This window comes from Halichoerus grypus, chromosome 3, assembly GCF_964656455.1.
Source record: "Halichoerus grypus chromosome 3, mHalGry1.hap1.1, whole genome shotgun sequence".
Taxonomy (NCBI): Eukaryota; Metazoa; Chordata; class Mammalia; order Carnivora; family Phocidae; genus Halichoerus; species Halichoerus grypus.
In genome coordinates this window covers 151518203-151526784 of record NC_135714.1, presented here as the reverse complement: position 1 = coordinate 151526784, position 8582 = coordinate 151518203, and the positions used below count along the sequence as shown (strand labels likewise).

The 8582-nt window shown below is 35.0% G+C and overlaps 1 pseudogene; it reads right to left on the bottom strand.

Annotated features, from left to right (window-relative positions):
* Window positions 1-7595: 7595 nt before the first annotated feature.
* LOC118535849 (U6atac minor spliceosomal RNA) lies at window positions 7596-7696 on the bottom strand (annotated as a pseudogene).
* Window positions 7697-8582: the final 886 nt, after the last annotated feature.

Here is an 8582-nt window from a genome sequence, read left to right as displayed (position 1 = left end):
TGTGTTATACAATTTTTCGTGAGTCTCCCCTGGTAATAGTAGAAAATTTAATTTCTTGTTGTACTCAGAACATCCATGCTTTATCATTTATCACATGTGCTGTCTCTTCTTGGGGTCCTTGTTCTACCCTCTCTATGACTTTTGATCCACCTATTATTACCAAAATCATCCAGCTCATTTGAGATCTCAGATGACTCCATTATGGGAATGTCTTTGTTACTCATGTGGAATTAGCTCAAATCAGTAGATTCTAGAATCACTTGATGTTGAGAATAATTAGGTAATGATGCACATTTAGTTTTCCATAATTAAAGGCTTGGTGACTTCAGCCTGTAATTTCCCCGTAGTTTGGATGGAATTTAGATTTTAGAATGAGAAAAGTACCTGGAAATGGACCATCCATGGTAACTTTCTGGTAAATTTCTATTATAGAATGACTTCTCCAGAAACAGTCTTTTCAGAGCAATCTGTGCTGATTGGTCTCTAGGAAACAAAGTAACAAACATTTCCCAAACCTTCAAGGACAAAATATGACACTTTACTCACTGTCAATGGTAAATTTAAATGTCAAGTAGGTTTGAATATAATTTGCATTGAATGTTAACCCTCTAACTGTAAGAAAGTACATGAGAAGCAAAATTGTAATAGACATTTTCTTTGTGAGTACAAAATTTAAAAAACAGTAGTTAAGCCAAAAGAAATCAGTTGGATGATTTCAAGTGATTATTGCAACTATCTACGCTCAGTAAAGACCATTTGTACAAGTAGACTGAACCCAGCAAAATAATTCAAGTACATCTTTATGGGATGGTGCAAGATGAATTTTATTATCATTCTCTTCACTGAGTTATGTTTTATTAGATTCTCATAATGACTATTCTCCTTTTATTGATATATTATTTTTCCTATATTATTAAGTGTGACGTTTAAACTCCAGGCTTTTAATGTGAATTTTACCTAGAAAAACTGTGAAATTTAGTGCTGGATTGGGGAACTCAGAAATCCTATATTTGCATCTGAGAGCTTCCTGCTTTGACTTTTGATATTTCTTTCTAGGTGTTTTACTTATCATTAAAAGAATATCTATCTTTAATGTGACTGTTGGCATTTTCCTTTTGGTCTCATTACTATTCTCGTTGTGATTAACACACAGGATATTTTGACTAGGCATTGGCTAAGATTTCTTACTAATGCTAAAAGAGAATTATAGATCATCAGTTAACATGTCAAAGTGAAATGTGGTTCCTGTTACCAATTCGATGAATGGAATAACAGATTTTTAAATTGTACTTTTAGCAGAGAGTGGGATGCAGCTGAGATAGATGCTAATTTTAATTTTCATTCTTTCAACAAATATTGAGTGGCTACCATGTACCAAGAAATCTTATACATGTCAAGGGTACATATATGGCAAAAAGAAATCTCTGCCCTCATGATTCTTGCCATTCTAACAAATATTCTTTATATTTTTGCATATTTCCATCATTTTGAAAACCTGGCTAATCCTGGAATCAAGGTTAAATAATGTAACACTGTGTTGGAGAAAGATATATAGTATCACAGCTGTGGGACTGAAGTATAAAGTCTCATTTTCTTTAAAAAATCTTAGCTCTTCAAGAAAATTAAACCCTTAGAGATTAGCATTTTATTTTTAGATCAAACCACTGCTGTACTCATAAGACATGAAATAGAATCAAATAATTTAAATTTTTAAGGAAACATTAGTGAAAATTTTGAACTAAAATACATTTTAAAATGCATTATTTCACTTTATAGTGTATAGTCTTTTTTTTTTCCAGTATAGTCGACACACCATGATACATTAGTTTCAGGTGTGCAACATAGTGATTTGACAAGTTTATACATTATGTTATGTTCACCACAAGTATAACTACTGTCTATCCTAATATATTGCTATTACAATATCATTGACTACATTTCTCATGCTGTACCTTTTATTCTCATGACTTACTCATTCCATAACTAGAAGCATAGCTTCCACTCCCCTTCACCCGTTTTGCCCAACCTCCCCACCATATCCCCTCTGGCAACTATCAGTTTGTTTTCTGAATTTACAGGTCTGATTCTGCTGCTTTTTTGTTGTTGTTTATTTATTTATTTTTTTGACAATGGCTATCTGAATGCATATACAATCATAATGGGGTATACATGTTCACTTTTTAGAGTTAATATCGTTTTCAGAATGACATAGATAAAAAATAAGATATTTCACTAATAAGTAGCAATAAATCAAAAATGCAAAGGAGGAGTCATGGTCACGACTCCAATGTGGGAAAAAAAAATAACTCTATGTGCTTATGAACTCAGCCCTCCACCTATACTCACACTATTTGTGATATCCATTTAGTCTTATGACTTTACATTTCTTCTACATCCTGGTGATATTTAAATTTATGTCTCTATACAGACTTTGCTCCTGAACTCCAAAATTCAACTCCTGACCTTTCCTTAAAATCTGCTCAATCCACAACTTTATCCAGTCCAGTTTGATGGGAAATTCATCCTTCAAGATGCTTAGGTAAAATCTTGAAGTCATACTTCATCCATTGCTTTTTCTCATATTCCACACCAAGGAATTCAGGAAATATGTTGGCTCTGCCTTCATAATATACGCAAAATCTGTCTATTTTTCACTAATTTCACTGCTGTCACCTTGCACTCAATCATTACCATATTTCCCTTTCATTAGTGTAATAGCCTCCAAATTTGGCCACACTTCTTACTTTGTACATTACAGGATGCACCTTTTGAAAGGTAAATAATCTGCTCTTATACTGAAAATCATTCAGTTTCTCCTCTTTTCACTCAAAAGTAAAAGTGAAGGTCTTTACGGTAGTCCCCACCCTCCTCACCCTCTTTTCCTTTCTGACTTTATCTCCTACTACTCTTTCCTTCATTCCTCCACATTAGTTACACTGAGTGTTCCTCAATTTCTAGCTCTCACCATTGGACATTCATACTTGCCAGGTCCTCTTCGTTCTCTCAATGAGTTCTGCCCAGATAATCCTTCTTGAAATTAGAACTACTCCCATACCCTGGGAAGTCTTAGCTCACTTTCCTGGTCCAACTTTTCATAAATAATTTATCACCCTCTAATATCCTACATAAAAATACTTATTCATTATGCCTATTGTTTCATAAGGCACCATGAGAACATGATATTTTGTCTATTTTATGGCAGATTAGTCACTGGTAGATAGAAGGCACTCAGTAAATATATTTTAAATAAGTGAATAAACTTATGTTTTTCATTCAATCTTATTAGATGATTAACAAAAAGGAAAGAGGATTTTATTTGATGAATTAATAAATGCAATGAGATTTCACTAGTGAAAATATGAGTTTTGAGCTACTATTCCTTTTGTGGTCCTATCCTAACACTAACTATTCATTTAGTTTCATTTACTATAAAGAGTGATGATAAAGAAATTAAATAGAGATGTCTTTTTTACTGATTCCTGTCAATGGGAGTACAGAAACAGGAAAAAAAATCCCACATATATACTTAGCTTAAATGGAAGGAAGCATTGGAGAATTTGGGGAGTAATATTAACTAAAGGTTTTTGGTAAAGAACAGACATTCTAAGGGGGAGGATGTATTCAGACAGACCAGCCTTCTATCAAAGTTCTTAAACTTTGGATCTCTGTAGAGTCAAAGATTGAGCTTCGAGGGTCTCCATACCTTTTGTGATCTGTACAAAATCTCACGTGGATCAATACTGCATATTTTTCCCTGGGTAGAGAGTTCATTTCACCAAAATTCTTACATAGGTTCTATAAAAACAATATGGTTAAAAAATTGTAGTAAAGACTAGAGATGAACAACATACATTCTCATCTCTAATATTTTAAGAAATGCAAGAAAATAGTAATATATACAGTTATTTCTTTAGCTGGACACTGGCTGATCAACTTTAGATTGTGAATCATGGAACCAGTTTATTTATCAACATAACATGAACATATAAAAAGCTACATCTATATATCAATAATGAAATCCTCAATGATTAAATCACTGTATTTCCAAATTTCATGCTTAATTATCTCAATGCTCATTTTTCTCTTTAAATAATATGCTATCTTTGGAACCGGTTATAAATAAACCAATTAACATGATTAGCTGAGTTCTAAGTACACCACTAACATGTTTGCCTTCTAAAATAATGTTCTACCTTTTTTTTTCTAGATAGGTACCAATAAATACAATACATATAAGTAAATTCTTATAGGCCTATGCAATACCAATAAATAAAATACATAAAGTAAACTCTTATAGGTCTATGCAATGTTCTTCACTTCAACATATATATATGTACCAAATGGAAAGCACTCTAGCGTCATGTATTCACCCTGAAAGGGAATCTCTCCAAAGATAAATGCATATAATTTTCCTTATTTACTGTAAGATCAAACTCAGATTCCTAAACAGAAGTATGTTCACAATCAATCTGTTCAAACTATCTCTCATAGATGTCTCAAAAAACAAACAAAGGCAGTTTTTATTTTAATTGGACATGTTTATTTACCACTGTTACCCAACCATGAACATTTGTGCCTTCAAATCTTATTTCATAATACATCAGGAGTTTTTCCTGTATACAAAATATCTATCAGAATTTCCACCAGAGCACTCTGGATGTGTCCAGAATGTGGCAGAGTGGAGAGCAGTCCTAAGTATAGCTTGAAGACCAGGGTAGCACTACAAATCATTTGTTACCATTTTTTGATGAGAAAAGTACAGCAATTGAGATAAATTTTGGAATTTGTTTAATAATTTGACAGAAATGTTTTAAATTTAATTAAAAAAATTTTTTTATTGTTATGTTAATCACCATACATTACATCATTAGTTTTTGATGTAGTGTTCCATGATTCATTGTTGGTACATAACACCCAGTGCTCCATGCAGAACGTGCCCTCTTTAATACCCATCACCAGGCTAACCCATCCTCCCATCCCCCTCCCCTCTAGAACCTTCAGTTTGTTTTTCAGAGTCCATCGTCTCTCATGATTCATCTCCCCCTCCAATTTCCCCCCCTTCATTCTTCCCCTCCTGCTATCTTCTTCTTCTTTTTTTTTTTTCTTAACATATATTGCATTATTTGTTTCAGAGGTACAGATCTGTGATTCAACAGTCTTGCACAATTCACAGTGCTCACCATAGCACATACCCTCCCCAATGTCTATCACCCGGCCACCCCATCCCACCCACCCCCCACCACTCCAGCAACCCTCAGTTTGTTTCCTGAGATTAAGAATTCCTCATATCAGTGAGGTCATATGATACATGTCTTTCTCTGATTGACTTATTTCGCTCAGCATAACACCCTCCAGTTCCATCCACGTCGTTGCAAATGGCAAGATCTCATTCTTTTTGATGGCTGCATAATATTCCATTGTATATATATCCCACATGTTCTTTATCCATTCATCTGTCAATGGACATCTTGGCTCTTTCCTCAGTTTGGCTATTGTGGACATTGCTGCTATAAACATCGGGGTGCACATACCCCTTCGGATCCCTACATTTGTATCTTTGGGGTAAATACCTAGTAGTGCAATTGCTAGATTGTATGGTAGCTCCATTTTCAACATTTTGAGGAACCTCCATACTGTTTTTCAGAGTGGCTGCACCAGCTTGCATTCCCACCAACAGTGTAGGAGGGTTCCCCTTTCTCCACAACCTCGCCAACATCTGTCGTTTCCTGACTTGTTAACTTTAGCCATTCTGACTGATGTGAGGTGATAGCTCATTGAGGTTTTGATTTGGATTTCCCTGATGCCAAGCGTTGTTGAGCACTTTTTCATGTGTCTGTTGGCCATTTGGATGTCTTCTTTGCAGAAATGTCTGTTCATGTCTTCTGCCCATTTCTTGATTGGATTATTTGTTCTTTGGGTGTTGAGCTTGATAAGTTCTTTATAGATTTTGGATACTAGCCCTTTATCTGACATGTCATTTGCAAATATCTTCTCCCATTCTATCAGTTGTCTTTTGGTTTTGTTGACTGTTTCTTTTACTGTGCAAAAGCTTTTTATCTTGATGAAGTCCCAATAGTTCATTTTTGCCCTTGCTTTCCTTGCCTTTGGTGATGTTTCTAGGAAGAAGTTGCTGTGGCTGAGGTCGAAGAGGTTGCTGCCTGTGTTCTTTAGGATTTTGATGGACTCCTGTCTCAATTTAGGTCTTTCATCCATTTTGAGTCTATTTTTGTGTGTGGTGTCAGGAAATGGTCCAGTTTCATTCTTCTGCATGTGGCTGTCCAATTTTCCCAACACCATTTGTTGAAGAGACTGTCTTTTTTCCATTGGACATTCTTTCCTGCTTTGTCGAAGATTTGTTGACTATAGAGTTGAGGATCCATTTCTGGGCTCTCTACTCTGTTCCATTGATCTATGTGTCTGTTTTTGTGCCAGTACCATACTGTCTTGATGATTACAACTTTGTAATAGAGCTTGAGGTCTGGAATTGTGATGCCACCAGCTTTGCTTTTCTTTTCCAACATTCCTCTGGCTATTTGGGATCTTTTCTGGTTCCATACAAATTTTAGGATTATTTGTTCCATTTCTTTGAAAAAAGTTGTTATTTTGGTAGAGATTGCATTAAATGTGTAGGTTGCTCTAGGTAGCATAGACATCTTCACAATATTTGTTCTTCCAATCCATGAGCATGGAACGTTTTTCCATTTCTTTGTGTCTTCCTCAATTTCTTTCATGGGTATTTTATAGTTTTCTGAGTACAGATCTTTTGCCTCTTGGTTAGATTTATTCCTAAGTATCTTATGGTTTGGGGTGCAATTGTAAATGGGATTGACTGCTTAATTTCTCTTTCTTCTGTCTGGTTGTTGGTGTATAGGAATGCCACTGATTTCTGTGCATTGATTTTATATCCTGCCACTTTACTGAATTCCTGTATGAGTTCTCGCAGTTTTGGGGTGGAGTCTTTTGGGTTTTCCACATAAAGTATCATATCATCTGCAAAGAGTGAGAATTTGACTTCTTCTTTGCCGATTTGGATGCCTTTGATTCTTTTTGTTGTCTGATTGCTGTGGCTAGGACTTCTAATACTATGTTGAATAGCAGTGGTGATCGTGGACATCCCTGCCGCGTTCCTGACCTTAAGGGGAAAGCTCTCAGTTTTTCCCCATTGAGAATGATATTCGCTGTAGGTTTTTCATAGATGGCTTTTATGATATTGAGTTATGTACCCTCTATCCCTATACTCTGAAGTTTTGATCAAGAAAGGATGCTGTACTTTGTCAAATGCTTTTTCTGCATCTATTGAGAGGATCATATGATTCTTGTTCTTTCTTTTGTTAATGTATTGTATCACGTTGATTGATTTGTGGATGTTGAACCAACCTTGCAGCCCAGGAATAAATCCCATTTGGTCGTGGTGAATAAGCCTTTTAATGTACTGTTGGATCCTATTGGCTAGTATTTTGGTGAGAATTTTTGCATCCATGTTCATCTTAAATTTAATTTTTAAAAGTAATATCTACACCCAATGTGGGGCATGAACCCACAACCCCAAGATCAAGAGTCGCATGCTTCACTGACTGAGACAGCCAGGGCCCCCCAAATAATGGTTAGATGCCATGAAATAGGTGGCAATACCTTCACCATATGGGTGTTGTCAGGCCCGAGGGGAGTGTTAACCCTCTCTCCTTTCATACAACACTTACGTGTTTTAAGTAGAATCTAATAAATTTGGCTTATATTTTTACATAATTTAGAAATTTTTATATTTCTAGTAGTTTAGTTTTGTTGTAGTTCACAAAAGTATTGGCCCTCAATGGATCTGTGTTCCTTCATTGCAATCTTTTGACAAGTACTGATATAAAGGATCTGAGTTTTGTAGATACTTATTCCAAGTTCTGATACGTATTATTTTTATGTCTCTCAGAATACTTCAGTTCTCCTAGTCTTAGGTTCCATATATATAAAGCAAAGATCATCAAACCTAACATATAGTGTTGTTTAAAGTATCAGCAATATTGGTAATTCGGTCCCAAGTACAGAATAAAAAATGGATTTTAATAAATAATGTATTTGTATTCATATCTTATCTTGTGATAGGTGAAATAATGTATTTTTTTATGTATTAATTTTTTTTTATCTAACTCAGTTATAAACTGCACATATATTCACAGCCCCTGGGAGACTGCTTTGTATGTACCTACATGCTCAGTAATTACCTATTTGATTTGTCGAGATTGATGTAGAGTTGCAGGTTTTCAGGCAGAAAAATTAACATAGTGATATATAAAAACCATAAATGTATTCAATTCACATTAACGTTGATCCTTTATTCACCAATGGAGAGGCATAATATACATTCCAAGAGAATGGTGGACTTGTTTGCGTTGTTTACACAATAGTCTCAGCCTAGAATGATGGATGGCATTGTTAGTATGACTTGAAAAAGTACTTATTATATGAACCAAAAATAATTCCTTCCTATATTTGAAGAACTTGTTACACAATTATGCTAGTTTTCTACAATTCCAAACCTACTATAGAAATTTGATGGTTTTCGGGGCGCCTGGGTGGCTCAGTCTGTTAAG